A 17002-nucleotide genomic window follows, 5' to 3' on the forward strand; every position below is an offset into this window, starting at 1 on the left:
AGACTTTGAGAAGACTTCTTCTGGAGTTTAGAAGCAGTATGCATTTGTATGAGAGTCTTATTGTGACAGAGCGAAGGGCCACGAAGATGATTAAGGAACTGGAGCATCTCTCATATGAGGAAATGCTGAGAGAGCTGGTGCTACTCAGCTTTGAGAAGAGTCATGGGGGGATCGTATTGATGTATGTAACACTTAAAGGGAGCATGCGAATCAGATTGGAGCCAGGTTCTTTTTAGTGGTGCCCAGTGATAGGACAAGAGGAAATGGGCACAAACTGAAACACAGGAGGTTCTGTCTGAACATAAGGAAACACTTTTTGCTGTGAGGGTGACGAAGCACTGACACAGGTTGCCCGAAGAGGTTGTGGAGTCTCCATCCTTGGAGATCTTTAAAAGCTATCTGGACATGATCCCAGGCAACTGGCTCTAAGTGCCCCTGCTTGAACAGGATGGTTGGACTAGATGACCTCCAGGAGTCCCTTCCAACCTCAGCCAGTCTGTGATTCTGTGAAGCTAAGCTTTCACAGAATAGAATACAATACTGGGTTGGGAAGGTCCACAAGGATCATCTGGTCCAAGCTTTCTTGGCAAAAGCACAGTCTAGACAAGATGGCCCAAGCACCCTGTCCAGCTAAATCTTAAAAGTGTCCCATTTTGAGGTATCCATAACTTCCTTGGAGAGATTATTCCAAAGGCTGATTCTTCTTGTTGTGAAGTATTTCCCTTTTGTGTCTTGTATTTTAACATGGAGTATCATGCGGTCAATGACCTGACCTGGGATGGAGGTTTACTTATCCTGCTGTCTTGTCTTCTCCAGTGCTATGTGCAGTCATCTCATTTTTTGTGTGCTGTACAGTCCCACTAATGACACCTTTTGGTGTTTATAATTTATTTAATTCCGTTTTAGTTTGTGTTATTTTATTTTATTATTTTATTTTATTTTTAGTTTATTAAAAACACTCCAATTTCTGTATGCGTGAGATTTTGGAAGATCTCAGCTTTCATTTAAAAATATAAATTGAAAAATAGTCTTCATGGTTGTAGAGAAAAATATCAAAAGCATAACTTTCTAAAAAGCCAAAATATAAGGTAATAAAGAGATTCTAATGCTCAGTGTTTTATGAAAACCTTTTGATTTTGGGAAGCTGATGTTTGATTTTTCTTTAGATTAACTTGGTAGTATTAGTTTCTTGTATTTTCTGTTCTTCAACAATTTTTTTTCCTCTAAATATTTATACATCACACATTCTAGATGTGTAGAATTTATTTATGCATCTTTTTTTGAGTCTCAAGTTCATGAAATGCTCCTATCTGATCTAGTCTTTAATGTGATTCAGATCATGCAAAGAAGCCAATAATGCTACCCTGTTCTAATTAAGTGCTTGAACATGGGCCTAAGTGGGAATATACTGTGTGGGATGTTCAGAAGTGCCCATGGGAGAAAGGAGCTTAAATCCCATTGAGAGTGAAGAGCTTGATCCCAGCAGCTTGAGAACGTGATGTCTCCTCCACGCTCTGCTCCCGCTGCTGTTGGCAGCTGTTGTAATTCTGATGACTTCATGAGTCAAGCTACAGGTTTTGTGCATCCTCCCTTTACAGTCACACTAATGAAAACTTACACCTTGCCAGGTTTTTTGCTATTAGGTTTCAGTCCAGTGATTCTAGTCCAGTTAATGAGGGGTTCTCTTTTGTCCTTCCTGAAAGACATGGTTAGAGAGAGTTGTTTTCCTTGTTTTTTGCGAAAGATATGTGGCTTCTGACACACAGGCTTCTGTTTTGCAGGTCCCCAGTTTGCTGATTGTGGTGAGGCCACCTTGTCATCTGGGATCACATCAGGTGCTCTGAGCTCCCATTCCTGCATCAGGTACATGAATGGCTGTGATCAATTTATTGATCTAAAATAAAGTTCTGAGTGGATAGTTGCATTTGAACTTAAGACCTCAGCGAATGGCTTTTTAAAGAGTAGAAAAGACATTCTGCGGAAGCTATTATAATTTATAGAATGGATCAGGCTGGTAACAGAGATGTTGCTTGCTGCTGATGTGGACTGTGTTTCCTTGCTTCCCTCAGAGTGCGATGCCCCGAAAAGACATTGTGCTGAGCCCTTTGGGTAAGGGGACTGAAGTGGGCATTGAATTGTTATCCCAGGATTGTCTTTTTTTTCATGGTATTACTGGCAAATTAATCTAACTTCAAGTGATGTGGGTACTGTTAACTTGAATACAGAAAGAAACTCTGTTCTTTCCAAGCCAGATCAATTTTTTCCGTTTATGATGAAAGCTGACGTATTATGAAATTTCACTGGTTAAGACAAAATAATGAAGACAAAAATAAAGTCCTTTTTACCAAAGTCATGTGTGGAATCTGTCCATCTTCATTCTTTCCTCCTTGAACCTGTGTCACTTGTGCACAGTCTGTGTATTTTGAAGAGGGGAAAAAAACCAGCTCAGTCCTTCCAATCATGATATGAAAATGGTGGCGGTGTTGAAGAACAAGCTGTGGTAAGGGAAGGACAGATAAACAGATTGACAAAGAGGTGCTGCAGCATCTGGCACAGTTGCTGTAGGCATATATTACAGCTGATCACCCAGCAACAGATGACAAAGACACTGAGATGTATTTAGGATAATTTCACAGAGCACAGCCCCTGAAGTGGGGAGAAAGGAAGAAGATGATACCTTGGCATTTATGTTCAGTCCCCTCTAATACTCTGAGGGAAAAATATTTCTGAATCTTTTTGAAGAATAAAGGTACAAGTAAAACACTGTACTAACTTCTAAGTGGGTGGATCTGAAGCTGTGAAGCATTTAAATGGAGGGTTAGTTTTTCCCTCTTCTTTTATTTATCTTTGCTACTTCTTAAACAGTTACAGTGGACATAGTAACCAGCCCCAACCTCCACATGAAAGTCAGATTTTGTGAGAAATCTGGAAAGAAAAATTATTTCTGGTTTGCAGTTGAAACAAAAAGCACAGGATAGCAAATGACAAGCACTCACCATTGACAAGTTACTGGAGACACTCAGGAAAGCAATCACCACCTTTAACTGGGACTTGCAGGTGTTCATTTAAATCCACGTAGGTCTCTGGACTTCTGCAGCACATGCAAACTGAGGATTTGACCAAGGTCTGTGGTGTGAAGCTGAATTGAAGTTGGGCATCTGTTGTTAATTTGTATTAACATTTGACTTGGGTGTTCTCATATACTCAAAAGCTGGAATCTATCAGGAATTTTTATGTTGCTTGATTTTCCAGCTCCTAGCTCTCTGGTTCTTTGCGGGAAAAGGTATCTACTTTGCTTTTATATGTATCTGTGATTTTAATCTTAGTTAAAACTGGAATTAGTATCTATGCTATATAGTTAACATTACCCTGGGTCAATTGAATTTAACCAATCAAAGCTTGGTGATTTATTCTAGAGAATAAGTATTTTTGTCACTTTTTCACTCTTTGTGATGTCTATGAAGACCAAAATATCTGTTGTTATCCCAAGCCTCTCAAAAGGGCTATTCTATCCCTGTAGGTTTTACAGAGCAGATTAATTTGATAGAGTGGCCATGATTTACCACTTAATAGTCTGTAATCAGAGTAGGGTTTTGTTTTGTTTTCTGAACTACTGTGTCAAAACTTGAGCAACTTTGCTTTCAGTTCTCAACCTATAGGTTTAGGCCAAGGAGGTGCAGCAAACACAGGCTTTCAGCAGCTGGACTGACCCCATTTTTTGTATTGTCAGTGACGATTTTGTTGGTTTTGTGTGATTATATATTTAACTCAAGCAGAGCTTCCAATAAGCAAGGATTGGAGAAGAGTAGGAGTCTTCTTTGTTTCCTTTGTTACTGGATCTGTTCAAACAGCATCACTGTATAATTTAGAGGATACAGCTCTTAGAGCTGTGTTTACTCCCTCATCCTTACAGCATTATGCACAGCACTGCTGTATAAAGTGTGCAGGAAGAAAACCAAACAAAACCTGTTTCTCTGCAGAAAGTTTTTATATTTAGTCTTCAAGATCATCTTTGCAGACTGAGGACAAACTTTTTTTTTCTGTGATGTAAAGGCTTCTGGTGAAACACCATGAATGAGTGCATCTGTTTGGGCTGATAGTGAAGGTGTTTGATTATGGATATAGTACATGTTATTACTTTAAATTATACTAAAGAAGCATCAGTTTTCCAAGTACTATTTCACCATTGAAATCAGGCAGAATGAATTGTCATCTCAAGTGCAGTGTCACTGGCAGGTGAGATTTAGCCAAAAGGGCCACTTCTGCTGTACAGACAGGGAGATGGAGCAGTCGAAAAATGGCACAGTGTTGCCTTCCTTTCACTGGCAGAAAGAGAGAGAAATGTCTGCCTGTGTCTGTGCAGTACTTATATACGGACAAGGATTCTAAACCAGAAGCTGTCAGATTGTAAACTCTGAGAGATTTAAAGTTATCTTTGTGCCATGAAAATACTTTTTGTCCATGTGCCTGATGGTAGGAGTGGAGTCGTTGTGGAGGGGAGTAGTGCTTTGCTTTCCCCACCAGTTTTTGTTTTTCTTTAGCTCTCCCTGTTTCTTGCCTCTCTACTGACAGAGACACTGGTCTGACATGCTGAACACCTTGAGGCTGACAGGAAGGAGAAAACCTACAAGCTCCTGTGACAGCTGTATTCAATAAGAAGTGAAAAATCTCCCTTTGAGAAGACCAACTGTAAATGGCAGCAAAAGTCATAAGGCGAAATCGTGATTTTTAGACCGAACTGTGAAAGCAGAGGACCAGGAATCTGAGCCCAGGGAAAAGATTTGCAAACCAAGAGTTTCTCTCTGTTCATCTGTGTGCACCTCAATGAAGGAAAGAACCACGCTGTGCCAGACAGTCTTCAAAAATTCCTTCCTCCGACAGCTCATAAGCTGGAGCTTTACTTAGCACATCCCTGTGCTCTCAGGGCAGAAACTGGGCTTGCTGCAAGAGCTTTCATTGTCATATTGCAATCTTCTCCAAGGTGCCACTCACCTTTCGAGAGATGTTGAATTTCTCCAACTCTTGTGAGAGTCTCTAGGAGATGAGGAAACTTCATTAATTACATCCAGGCAGAAGGAGTGATCAAAATCAGCTTTTTAACCTAACAAGTCTACTTAGTTTTAAAAACAAGTAAATTGTTTCTATGGAAGAAAAAAAGTTGTTTCTTTCCAAATAGATTTAATTGCAAGCAAGCCACATTGAAATGCGAATAACAAGTTTTAATTATGATTAGGGATAGACAGAAATTCTCAGAGCATCTGGTTAATCAAAAATAGAGGCTGAGGAACGCAGTATTTTTCAAGTCATATTATGGTGGCAATGGCAAGTCATTCAGAAAGCATAATAGGAAAAGTTAAGTTTAAGTGATAGGTTCTTGTTTTGTGATGTTGAGTAACTATTAGAATGGAATCTTACTGTGATCTTTATTTGCAGGAAGCAATGCAAGTGGACAAATATGATTGTATCCCATATTGCTGTTTTATGCACAACTTGGCTGCTTATTTGGTTGATACGGAGTTTTTATTCCCTTTACGTTACAAGTGCAGCTAGGGAATTCGATGGTAATAAAAGTACAGAGCTCTTGCAACAAGGTTTGCCCTGATACTTCACAAAACATTGAGATCTATGGTTAACCTTACATTGCAGGTACGTAACAGAGAAACAAGTTTGCCCCCATGGTCACTTGACCGGCAGGAAAACTTGGATGAGGATCCCTGTCCTGGGGTCTCAGCACGGGGCTCCCTCTGTCCAACCGTGTAGCCTCTGCTTTGGTTTGTCAATAGAACTATCAGTGGTATCATTCCTCCTAAGGATGTGAGGAAAGTTTTAGATTTCTCAGATATGAATCAGGTATCTTTTTGTAAGCACTAAATTCACTTTAAAGAAGAGATACAAAAATAGCCCATCCTTTTGTATTAGCTGTCATATGTCTTCTGCAAGCATCTTTGCCAAATGCATAAGAGAATGCAATTAATGGCTACCCAAGAAATTTATTCTATTATCTTGACAAGCTTATTTCTAAAGTAGCTTGACATTTTATTTGTTGGACTTATCTGTTGTTGTAGGGAGATTTTGTTTTATTACCCCTGAGAAGGCTGAAATGTTAAACAGAAAAGAGTGGAGCTCCTTTCATTACTATTTTACTATGAAATGTGAGCTCACAGACTGGAGTGTCAGCTCTGCAGTAAAGGAGAAATCTGGGCTCATGGTTGGGACAAAATGGTCCTCAGGAGATTTAGATTTAATTACAAACAGTATGCCAGACCTTCTGTGGTAAGATGCTTATACTTCAATCCTACAAAGCAGTTTTAAGCCCTGCAAACCCTGCCTCTCAAATGTGAAATTCAGCTTGAGCTTTGTCTTCCTCTGGCACTGCGAACATCCCAACATCTGCAGTCAGTGTGAACAGGCGCTGCGGGGAAGGGACGCGCTGGAGTCAAGTTGGGCTTCTGCTCCCAGAGCAGACCTGGCTGTAAACAGTAGGACAGATGTAATTTAAAATACCAACTGTTGTTGCTGCTGAATGTGTCCTGTCAGTAATGTGAACTATAACTATAATACATTGACAAAGAATCCGTTTACCAGAGGAGTAAGAGCCATTTTTATATGGTTGTCTTTTAAACTGAACTTGTTCCTTCTTCAGCCAGTCCAGACATGCTTGCTGTCAGCTTGAAATTTAATGGATTTTGGCTGGTTTTGTAATGGTATTCTAGTGTCCAGTCCTCTTTGCAGTGCTTCATGACTTTCTGTTTCCACCTTCATGCATGCACACACACACACTCTCCACTTGGGAACACAAGTCAAATATTTGATTTTATTATGGTCTTTGGGAGGCACTATAAGTAGGAAGGTTTTTTTGAGTGGCTAGGAGTAAGCTCAGAGAGTCAGAGCAGAAACAAAGAAAGCCAGCTGAGAGTGGATTTGCAGTTTTCTGTGTGTGAGTGCACTATTTTACTCTGCATTGCCATTTTGAGTCAAAGATGATGAAAAGCATCTGATCAATAGAAGCCTGGATGAAGAGATGTGCTGTTATAGTGTTTTTGGAGTCCTGTAGATCTCGGGCTTGGCACCCAAAAACCCCATCCCTTTATGAAGGAACTTCCTTCGTATTACATGAAACTGTAAGGTAAATGAAACAAGCAGGTAGAGCGGGCATATTATTAAGCATGTTTTGTGTGAGTAAATGAATATCCACAGTTCTAAAACTGACCTCTGCAAAAATAAATTGCTTTATCTCAATAATATACAACATCCAACAAAGCCTCTGCTTTTTGAGAAAAAAATACAGGAAACTTTAGACCTTCTTGAAGGAAATACAATTGTGCTCTCCCTTATTTTAATTACATTATCTTAAGTAGGTCACTCACATGCTTTAAACTGTGGAAAATTTAGGAAAGCTTATGAACCTGGCATAACCACAGAAACAGAGGACCTTGGTTCCAGTCCTCTTTTACAGGTCAGTCCCTATATTGTTACAGCATTTTCGCATGGACTACATACAGTCAGAGAGAACTTTTACTTGTATTTGGTTTTTAATCTACACCAGTGTTAGCACTCCTTTTCTGGGTCAATTGATTTCATTATAAACATGTTCATTGCAATCAAGCTGTCTTGTAGTAGCAGTGATAAAAAGGTAAATCAGGCTTCTGAACGCAACAGTGACAAGATTGGCTTGGAGTGCACGAAGAGACTGAAAACAGGAACAACTTCATATGGTCAGAGATGGTACTTAATGTTTGCTTTCTGATTGTGGGTGTGTTTTATGGCTCTAGAAGAATGAGGCAAAAATTTCCAGCTCATTTAGTTCCTAATTCCTTAAATGGGTGGCCTCATCTTCCAGGTGCTTAGGATGCTGCATCTCTCTTGGATACTGAAAAGTCTGACATTTGGTGTCATTTCAAGAGCAGCAGAGCTCCTAGCACATTTCTGAACTCTCCCCCTTTTCAGCTCCCTCAGTGGTAGACCAGAGCTCCTCTGAAAATTTGAGTAAAGAGCTGTTTTGAAAGTATTTGGCTGCAAAGATACAACATGGAGAGTACTAAAAGGAGGACTTCTGTCTGAGCTGGCTTTGCCCTGCTTCACTAGTGTAGATACAAGCTGGTCTTTAAACTCCTTGGAGGCTCCCTAAGAAATACGATTATGAAGGTGATGCTAATGGGTATAATACATCTGGAACATACTAGCATTTCTGAGGTGATGGGTTTTCAGATATGGCCTGTTTTACTGAAGGCAGTTAAGTGGGATTGCAGTACACAAAACATCTATTTCAGAAAAAAAGCCCTCTAGCCTCTGCTTTTTATGCATCTTCTTCTGCTTCCATATTTGGCGAGCTTTCGGGAAGCCGGGTGAATTGTGCAACCTGATCAGTGTTATCACTGTTATTTTTTTTTTTCTGCTTTACAGTTAATGGACAGGTCATGAAGACTTTTTCCTTTAAGCAAAGGGGCTGAGAATGCTTTGTACCATCATGTGTTTGCTATCTGGAGCTCTGCCAGTGTAATCTGAGGAGGTTGTGATGGTAGGGAGTCTTTCCTGGAGTTCACAAAAAGATAAGGGAAGAAAAAGAGCTCTATGCTGTGAGCAGATAAGTTTACAAAAAGCACACTGTGGTGGAAACAAGCCATGCAAAGTGGTTAGCAGTGCAACGAATTCTTCTTCTCTTTGCTATGAAGCCCTGCCTGCACCCCTCTTTAAAAGCAAATGGCAGCTATTGGCAGCTAGAACTTCTCAATGGTGTTCAAGGAAATAGGATTTTAGAAGCACAAGATATGATGTTTTTCTTCTGTTACAATAGCAGGTAGACTTTTTCACCCCTCAGTTTGGTCAGGACTTCACCAGGCACAGAGAGGAGGGAGCAAGGTAGTAAAGAGGCAGAACTTCTGTTTTTTTCTTCTTGGTTGCTGGGTGTAGACTCCCAGTGGGGGATAGGAACCACACTGAAGTCCTGATCCACAGTCCTCTAAATTCAAAGACCCCTGTCTATTCCAGGAGATTTGAAACAAACTCCAAACCTGTCTCCTTCAGTCCAGCTCATAGTATTGCTGGCTGGCCAACTTGGAAAAAAATAGATATTTAAAATAATATTATCCAGCAGTGCGCCTCTTCAGTGATACATACCTTATCTTCTGCTTGCCTGATGTTTAGCATCACTGAGTCATAGCTATGTTCATGAGCTCCTTGCCTGGTGTAATGAGAGATCTTTCCCTGGTTTTAACCCACAAGATATTATGACTGGTTACTGTAGCGGAAAATGCTGTATTCTCTTTATAACCCTGCCTGTCTCTATCCCAATCCGTATTTCTCCCCAGTGCAGTGGATACTTTTCCTTCTCTGGTTTCTTCTGTAGGAGCACAGGCTGTAGTGGAAGCGGCCTCAGTATTCTGCCCTGGTGAGACCGCATCTGGAGTACTGCATCCAGTTCTGGGCTCTCCAGTTTAAGAAGGACAAGGAATTACTGGAGGGAGTCCAGCGATGGGCTACAAAGATTATTAGGGGCCCAGAGCACCTTTCTTATAAGGAGAGACTGAGAGAGCTGGGTCTGTTCAGCCTGGAGAAGGCTGAGAGGGGATCTCATGAATGTTTATAAATATCTCAAGGGTGGATGTCAAGAGGATGGGACCAAACTCTTTTCAGTGGTGCCTGACCATAGGAGGAGGGGCAATGGTTACAGGCTGAAGCACAGGAGGTTCCATCTGAATATGAGGAAAAACTTCACTCTGAGGGTGACAGAGCCCTGGAACAGGCTGCCCAGAGAGGTTGTGGAGTCCCCTTCTCTGGAGACATTCAAGACCCGCCTGGACACATTCCTGTGTAATCTGCTCCAAATGAACCTGCTTTAGCAGATGGGTTGGGCTAGAGGATCTCCAGAGGTCCCTTTCCACCCCAAGCATTCTGGGATTCTGTGATTCAGTAGGCAGTAAAGACTTGAAGTTGAAATAAATGAGCAGAGCTGCAGGGAAAGTGAATTTGATTGGAAAACTTTCTCCTAAGATCCATCTACTCCTGGATTTCTCCTAGGATAAACTATTATACGTTAATTGTATAGACATAATCCCCTATGAGGACATTGGTTATGGAGCAAGGGTATCTAGGAAGAAATTCAACTCCTGAAACTACTTGAAAGTATTTATTCTGTAGTAGCTACTTTAATTAATTTCTAAGCATGCCAGGACCTACAGTGATTATAGTTGACATTGCTTCTGTACCTCACTGTGTGCTTAAAGTAGCTCAGAGAGTGTCCCAATTAATAAATCAGGTTCAGAATTGTGCCCATTCATGTTATTTAAGCTAACAGAAGCAAACAATCTTCTCGACTCTTCATCTAAAAATGTGAACCACAGATTGAAACACTGCACCACGTATCTGTGTGCCGACTCCACGGAACTCCCACCCTTTGTCTCCATCTCTTTCATAACAGTAGAGTTTAAATGTGGAAACATCTCTTAAGTCAGAGAGGGATATTTGGCTCAGAAAATGAGAGGAGGAGGTCAGTACGTCATGTGAAGCAAGACATGAGGGGATGAGATGTCTAATGGAAAAGACTGGAAAATGGCAAGGGAAGTGTACGGAGGGAGAGAAAAACAGAAGTAAAAGGAGTGGAAGCAGAGGATAAAATGCAGGGAGAAGGCTGCAAGATCCTGATGAAATTGAAGTGAGTAGTTAGTACACAGGAATTGCTTGGTGACTTTGGATAGGCCGGGCCCCTCACTCTTCAGAGCTGGAGTCCTGCTGGCTTCCCTGCCATGCTGTCCCAGTTCGCTTCAGCAGAGAACTCGGCTGCCATCACTCAGAGGTTGCTGTCTGTCATAGCCACCCGCTGACCTGTGAATTATTTGTGCCTGTCTAAAGGCACTAACTGCCAAATGTGTGAGCTCTGCTGTCACTCCAGGGTTGATGCTGTAGCTCAGCTGGAGGCCAAATCGTGGAGTCTCAGCCCCCCCCAAAAAGCCCAAAAGCGGCTCCCCCAGCTCTCTCCAAGGTCCCCAAAGCAAGGGGGCAGCCCTGAGCTGCGCTGCAGCCAAGGCTGTGGGCAAAGTAGCAATATTTAAAACTGAAAACAATAAATACTGTTCACCTCTGTGGTATTATTCATCTAAGGACCTTACAGTTTTATCATTGTCTGGATGAAGCTTCACAAAAATTTGGTGAGATAGCTCAGCTATTTCCAATAGGAGTGGTAAAAGAAACCAAAGGCAAATATCTGCTGAATAAATAAGAGGTAGGGATAACCTTCAGCCTGCCTGAGCACATGGCCCCTGCCCCTTCCCATAGGCAGTGAACACAGTTGCTTCTCCATCAAAAAAGTCTTTCCTCTGCATGGAGCTCATGAACAGCTTGTGTGCTTTGGTTTGTTGGACCACTGCTTCCTTATGTTCTTGATGTTCTGCTTGCTTTCTGTTTGTTGCCTGCAGTTCTGGTGAACCAGCATCTTGTACAAGAGCTTACCTGGCTTGGCTGCGTGCAAATGCCTGTGGTCAGTTCTCAGAGGATCTGCTTTGACTCCAGGTGGAAAATAGTGCACTTAGTCTCTCACTGGAGATCTTGGCTTCAGGTCAGCCCCAAGAGCTTGACATTGCTCCGTTTTCTGGGGTCAACAGAAATTCTTTAATCTTTGTTTGGTCCTGATTGCTTCAAAAGGTCTCCCTAGTTCAGGACTATTTAGCTGGATAGGAGGTGGGTGAACCTAGCTGCCTGCAAACAGATGTAAGTTTACCCTCACCTTTAATTTATGCTAAGGGGGAAATATGATGCATATATTAGACTGTAGCACTGGTCTGTTTAGATGTCGCTGTCTCTCTGCAGTTGTTGTTCAGATGCAAATGACAAATACAAATTCCTGAAATCAAGAAGTAGTTACAATTAATGAACAACACAGGGTCAGATTTGACACTGGTGGAAGTTACCATAGCTTCATTAAAGTTTCATTTATTTATGTTTGCATTATTTTAGCTACCTGATTTCACAGCTCTAATTTAGAGCGTGGCAATGCAAGTAACTGAATCAGCTTAAGTAAGGTGGCAGTGGACTTTGCTGTGAGGAGAGTAGAGTTGCAGTGAGTGGAGAGAGTTAGCCCTCTTAAATCATATGCTGTCAGTAAAAATAATTATGTGGAACTGCAACCTTAATATAGTGATTCAATTTTATACCAGCTCCCGATATGACTGGTAAATTGTAGCTAAACTTTAATTTAGCCGCCACCCCCTGCTCTACATGCTGAGTGTCATCATCATGAAATCTCCTCTCATCTGAAAATGGCCTTAAGAGTTATCAGTATGAGGGCACTAAAGGTAGGCCAAGAGCAAGTAATGTACTCCATATCATCAATGCAAAAGCTGGTTATCTCCTGACAGCGGAATTATAAAAGGAAGATGGCATTCTAGAAGTCCTTTTGATAGTGCAAGTCCATATTGCATTTCTGTTAATTTAATAATTTAAGCCTAACTTTTCTGAAAGTGTGGAGATGATGTTTTGTAATGATTTTGGAAGATACAATGTCTGTTCATGGGCTCAGTCTCAACATGACTTTCTGTTGTTGGAGAGCTGCTTCAAATGTAGTTTGAGGTTAAATCTGTGCAATTCCTTCAGATCAACTGAATAATGCTTCTATAATAGTGTCTCTGAGCTATGTGTTGGTGAGGTTTTTTTGGTTTGTTTTGTTGTTGTTGTTTGTTTTGGTTTGGTTTTGGGGTTTTTTTGTTTTTTGGGTTTTTTTGTTAAGTTTGCCAGTTCTTATCTATTGTGTTATCATTTAATAGAAACTACCTGGAAGACTGAAGCGACATTCAGGTAACTGTGTTTTTTTATTATAAAATTTTGCTAGGGTGCAAGTCAAATATACTTACCTGAGATGAAAGGTGGTCCTGGTTTTTGGTGTTTCGTTGGCCCTTAGTTAGGATATCTGGATGTGTATGTGGCAAAGATTTAGATCTTCTTTGCCATTTTGAATTTCTTTAAGTTTCTTTTGACTTCAGCAGGTACTTAATCTAATAAGGGCAGGCATGTCACTATAAAATTGAGGCAGAGACAGGAAATAGGCATTTATCATATGAATGAATTTCAACAAGCTTGATTTCATTTTGCTTTTTGAAAAGCAGTCTGGTATGATAAATGACAGCAGATGAAATTCTTCTTAACAGTTGCTGACCTCTTCCTTTTTTTTGGTAGTATTCCTGCAGAAGATGGAATATTCAAACCTAAATACAGAAAACAGACTGCAAGCATGTTATGAAGCTCTCCATGTGTATAAAGCGTGCTCTCCAAAGCACTTTGAGTAACAAGGTCTTGCTAAGTATGAGCAATTTTGCCATTGTATAGTTCTGTTACAAATATGGAAGGATAGAAAAATGGAGATTCTCATGACAGATGTTAGCTATGTCCCTTGATGTACATCTGGAATATCCTTGGACATAAATTGAAATGTCCGCGTATACATTAACTTATATTGGTTGGTCACTGATTCTCTGCCCCTCTCTTGCCATACACTTAAATAATAATGTTTATCTCCTGACCACAATGGATAATCTCTATAATTTCAGAAGTATTTGTCGCTAAGGTCAAAATGAAGTGGCCTGCCAGCAAACTTGAGGAAGGGGAATAGCTCTTCTTCGGAAAGAGACAGAAGGATGGCCAGATTATTTAGCAGGGAGTGTTTGATGTTGGCTGTCTTCATACCATGGCTTCATTTCATGACACAGAAAAGCTCACAGAAGGCAAGACTTTCACTGCTAGGAAGTCTTTCCAGCCATGGGAGAGCTCTCTTGTGCTGTTGGGGTTGCAGAGGATACAGCATATGTAGGAGGGTGCAGATTGTCTCATCTCACATAGTGCAAGTGGACAATGAAAAAAGCAATGATAATCCACAGAGCTGCTACTGCCAGCTGAACCACCTCTTTCAGAGTCTTTTTTTGGGCACATTGTTAGATGCACTTTAGCAGAAATACACCTATTAGTATAAGGACACAGAAAAACCTTTGGATGTACTCATCAAGATCAGTCATTCTGAACAGGGAGAACTGCAAGTATTCTCTCTGTCTCCTTGTTCTATGGGAAGTCTGTGAAAGAGCAAATTCTGACAACATCAAGTTTTTAACTAATTCAATATTACATCTTGAAAAAAGTCAAGACACTTTACAGCCTTATTTGTAGTCAAGCAAGCATTGTGCAAAAATTTATATCCGAAGGCATCCTCTCTTCATAATATGTATGTATTTATGCATGTGTGTATATACATGTCTTTATTCCTGTAGAAAAGCAGGCTCTGAAAACGTGATGTTCATTTCTTAGAAGCCTTGAGTACAGTGGTCCCTCATACCCCCTGTGTTTTCTGGATGTATTATTTCTTTTCTTCCATACTCTTTTGTGCCTCTAAGCAAGAGGAGCAAAGCCCAACTTTGGCAGCAACTGCTTTCCTTTTGAGAACCTCTGTTCTTCGCTGCATGTCAGATGGTGTTATGGGGTAGTTTCTAAACAAGATGAGTTGAATTCAGAAAAAGTTCCCAAGCTTTGCAGAAGCTACAAGTTTCTTCCCCCACCCCCCACCCCCCCTTTATTTTTTGATGCAATCTAGTGTCAAAAGGAGTTCAAACTCCAATATGACAGCATAATGGGAAAGTGTTCTGCCATCTTTCCAATTTAGAAGAATTGCTTTCCAAGCGGGAAGATCTCAGCATCTCCTAGTGCCGTGAAGAACACAGCAAGTACAAAGATGCTTTGCAGTAAGTGTCTCCAGGAGACCTGTTGAAGCCTGAATTTTAACCTTGCCGGACAAGTTGAGATCTTCCCCTATGTGAAATGCCTCTCAAGGTGGGACTATGAAGAGCAAGTAATCTACTGTTATATCTAATTTACTAACAAGAAAACTATGTTTACTAATATTTAATGACTTGTTGCATTATGTTTTCGTCATGATTTAGCCCCAGTCAGCAACTAAGTGCCACCATTGGTGGGATGAGGAGAATTGGAAAAAAAAAAAAAAGTAAAACTCATGGGTTGGGATAAAAACAGTTTAACAGGACACCAAATGAAGAGATCAACAGCAACAATAATATCAGTAAAAGAATATACGAGCAAGGAATACACAATGCAATCGCTCACCACCCACCAATGCCCAGCCTGCTCCTGAGCAGCAATACCCTCCGCTGGCCAGCTCCCCCAGTTATATTATAGTCCCCCTTTGTGTCAGAGAGAAATATTTTGCCCTGTGATTACATGTCTAGCAGAGCAGAGGTTTGGCCTGAGGCATATATAAAATATACTGAGCATTACATCATATGGTATTGAATTAATCCTTTGGCTAGTCTGGATTAGCTGTCCTGGTTGTGTTCCCTTCCAGCTTCCTGTGAAAATTAACACTCCTAGGTGAACCCAGGACAATTTCCTTGCAAATGCTGGTCTCCTCTCCAGTATTAACTTATTGGGAAAGCCCTGGATCTGATGGGAAATAGAGTTCCAGATAGCACATTCTGGCTGGTTAGTTCTTGCCCTTGAACCCAGAGTTGCTCTCTCTGCCTATAGTATTAATTCCTACTTCCAGTTTCAAGTGGGGTTTAGATCCCTCCAAGAGGGCATCTCCTGTTCATCCCTGTCCACCTACACTTGTTGGTGTGATGAGGCATTTGGGCATAGTTAGATTGAGTGAATGAGTAAATAAAGCTTTCTGCAGGATTTGCCAGTCTCTCATGTACTCTCCACAAGCTAACTGCTCACTTGACTTAATGTTGCTCAGTCTCTACACAATTTTGAAATCCCTGTGGCTTCAGATCTGGGTTTCAGTGAAGGTGTATATGCAATTTCTTAACCTTGAACTGTTGTTTAAACTTGTACTTCCCTAACAGAGCGCAAAACCAGGCACTTAACTTTATGAGTATGCTTGTAGGCTTGAAAATCAGTTTGAGTGTTGTGTCAGTTTTAGGAGGAGTTGAAGGGCAGATTTTTACTTTTTTTTTTTTTTTTTCCCCCCAAAAAATCAGTATCTTGAAAGTATAAGACTTCTTACTACACTTAAAGAAAAGTCATACTTTTCTAAGAGTTTACATTTCTGAGAGAATAATGGTAGGGTAGCAGGGAAAGTTTGGGGGGTGGGGTGGTTGCTTTTAATTTTGCTTTTTAACTTACATCTTCCACTGTAGGCTTTAGACTATAATGACAGAATCCATCAGGCATAATGAAGTACTGGCAGGTCCCAGCTCTTGCATTTGACTCATGTCCTGTTATGCTTGGTATTCCGGATGATGCAGAAGCTGCATGTATATCCTTGGCTAGACAACAGAAATGCCACCCAGTTATCTCATTGACTGGTCTTTATTACACTTTATCTAGTTTTCTGATTTCACTTCAGATTTTCTAACACCTGGTCTGCATGTGGTGATGACAGCCATAGTCATATAGCTATATATGTGTGTTTAAATGCATATATGAATACATACAAATACTTATACAGTTCTGTTGCATTATAAGTTACTATCATCTGTGGGAGTGGGCCACCAGTGTTTTCTTTCATTGCATTGATTGCCAAGGTGCCCTAAATGAATGAATGAAAATGTGTCAGCTCAGAAGGTGCACATTCTAGAGGTTGTTCAGAAGTGAACCGGTTGACTTGACAAGCTCAATTTTGAAAGCAATCTTTTTCAGGGCACTGAAAGATAACAAGTGAGAGATCCTGCCCAGGAAACAAAAGAGACTCAATTTACCAACTGTCAGACACGTGACATTAACTTTGAACAAAATGAACACCAGATTCTCTGAAGCTTGAGGCTTCATTGGAGCCCAAAAGTCAGATACACATATTTGAATGATGCAGAGGAGTGGCCTTTGTGTGGCAAGGTTGTTTTTATCTCCTAAAGCAAAATAATGACACCCGCAAAGGTGACTATGACTTTGCTACAGGGAGGACTTACAACGTAGATGTTGAAACAAATTTTGCAGGGGGGAGTGTTCGTGGGGTTTTGTTTCCTTTTTTTTTTTTAGCCTCAGCAGTCCGGCTGCTGTGTTGGACCTGCACCAA

General features: G+C 40.8%; 1 protein-coding gene across 3 annotated transcripts in view; it reads left to right on the forward strand.

The window, feature by feature from the left end:
* The window catches only part of TSPAN4 (tetraspanin 4), a 465016-nt gene that overhangs the window by 163388 nt on the left and 284626 nt on the right, over positions 1 to 17002 (forward strand). For all 3 annotated transcript variants that reach the window (XM_065635457.1, XM_065635456.1, XM_065635458.1), the window contains one exon: positions 1782 to 1863. The gene's annotated coding sequence lies outside the window, so the exon portion shown is untranslated. The remainder of the gene's footprint in view (positions 1 to 1781; positions 1864 to 17002) is intronic.

This window comes from Caloenas nicobarica, chromosome 5 (genome assembly GCF_036013445.1).
Source record: "Caloenas nicobarica isolate bCalNic1 chromosome 5, bCalNic1.hap1, whole genome shotgun sequence".
Lineage (NCBI taxonomy): Eukaryota > Metazoa > Chordata > Aves > Columbiformes > Columbidae > Caloenas > Caloenas nicobarica.